Source organism: Rana temporaria, chromosome 5, assembly GCF_905171775.1.
Source record: "Rana temporaria chromosome 5, aRanTem1.1, whole genome shotgun sequence".
In the NCBI taxonomy this organism is placed as follows: Eukaryota; Metazoa; Chordata; class Amphibia; order Anura; family Ranidae; genus Rana; species Rana temporaria.
This window is the reverse complement of record NC_053493.1, coordinates 90,595,748-90,598,028: the sequence shown is the minus strand read 5'-3', so window position 1 is coordinate 90,598,028 and position 2,281 is coordinate 90,595,748.

Here is a 2,281-nt window from a genome sequence, read left to right as displayed (position 1 = left end):
ACGCCGCGTAAGTGTACAGATGCGCCGTCGTATCTATTCGCCTGATTCTTAAAGCTAGATACGCTTGAATTGTGGCTTCATCCGACCGACGTAAGTTTCCTACGCCGTCGGAGCCTGGGCGCATATTTACGCTGGCCGCAAGGGGCGCTTCCATTGATTTACACGTCGAATATGCAAATGACCGAGATACGCGGATTCACGAATGTACTTGCGCCCGTTGCTGTAATCTACGCCGTTTACGTAAGGCGTACGTCCGGCGTAAAGTTAATCCTCATAAAGCTGGGGTAAGTCATGTTAGGGTATGGACCAGGGAACTGCCGTCGTATTTTACGTTGTTTACGTAAGTCGTACGTGAATGGGGCTGGGCGTAGGTTACGTTCACGTCGTAGGCATTGAGCCGTCGTATCTTAGGGAGTTTATGCGACGTGATTCTGAGCATGCGCGCGCATGCGCCGTTCGTTCGGCCCTTCATTTACATGGGGTCACGGTTAATTTAAATGTATCACGCCCACTACCTTCCTACTTTGAATTAGGCGAGCTTACACCGGCCAATTTACGTTACGCTGGCGCAACGTAGGGAGCGAGTGCTTTGTGAATACTGCTCTTGCCTCTCAGAGTTACGTTGGCGTAGCGCATATGAGATGCGCTACGCCGGCACAAAGATGCGCCGATCTACGTGAACCTGGGCCAAGATCTTAATGGCAGTTTCTCTCTGCACTATACAACATAAAGTTTTTGACGCAGACTTCCAAACTTTCCCCCCATCCAGTAAAGAAATTGGTCGTTGTAGTATGTGGGACCATTTTTTCATGTAGTTATGTGTGAGTTCCGTTAGTGGTGGGGTTTCCTGCAAGATTTTATATATGGATGAGATCAATTTGGATTCATAAGGGCCATTGGCACATAGGATTTCAAAGTCAGTGGGTTCCTCTAAAGAAAGTGAGGGGGAGTTAGAGAGGAAGAAGTGGTTGAATTGTATGTATGAATACAGAAGGGAAGCAGGGAGTTCGTGTTTCACTTGTAAATCTGGAAAGGACAAGATCCTACGTGTAACCGGATGTACAAGGTGTCGCAATTGAAAGATTCCCGCCTGAGTCCATGGGAGCATCCGCATATAAGACATTACATCAGGTATGTCTGGGTTGAAGAGTACATTCAGCAATGGAGAGCATGCAGAGAAGAGGGAGAACTGTTTTTCACATTCCTTCCAAATAGATTGGTGAAGGGTGAAAAGCATCCGCGCTAAGCGAAGGGATCTCAGTTGAGGCATAAATTTAGTTGAGGAAGGCCATAACAAGTAGCACGGATGCACTGGAACAGTGATCCCCATTTCAATCTCAGCCCATCTATTTGGAGCTTTCCTAGAAATCCAGGAAGTCAATACTCGGAAGTGGGAGGCATAGTAATATTTAATGATATCTGGCGCAGCCAGTCCTTCTTTATTTTTAAAGCGTAAACTACTGAACGCGCAATCCTATGGGGGGCGTTATTCCATATAAAATTAAGGCATCTTCTCTGGAGGAATTTTAATTGCGACATTGAAACTGGGATTGGAAATGTTTCAAATAGGTACAAGTGGCTGGGTTTAATAACAAGAAGCTCCAGCATGAAAAGTTTCCCACTGGATTATTGCACAGATATGGAAAAAATGTACAAACTAAACCAAAATTTAGGCCCAGTTCTAATAGAATCTACTTCAGTAGCTCCAACTTAGAAAAAGGTTTCCTGTACTACTTTTGGTCCAACTTTGGCACGACTTGCATTGACTTCTCTTAAAGAAGTCGTATGCAAGATGTGCCGAAGTCGCGCTGGGATGTCGACTTTGAAGTCTCGGCGGTGTGAACTGGGCCTCAAGTAGGAATTTGCATTCCTTTTGTATTTAGACAATATTTGCTTAGACAATATTTGCTCATCACAGAGTTCAGCTTTAAATCTATTTTTTTTGCACAGAAGTATAAACTTAGATAGGAAACATGTTTACTTACTGAATTCTTTAGAACCAATAAATCTTTTTACATTTTGTTGGATCAGTTAAATGCATTACATAATAAATGAAATCTAGAACCTACTTAGCTAAAGATTGCGTGAAAAACATCTGGCAGGATCTTGACTTTTTGATCATATGCTCACCAAACAATCCTGATTTACCAAACACATTATAAATTAACTTCTAGGTAGGGATGAGCTAATAAATCTGAAATTAGTTAAGCTATTAAACTGCTATACATATCAAATATATTACATGCATCATGGAACAAATCCCATAAGCATTAGAAGCCAC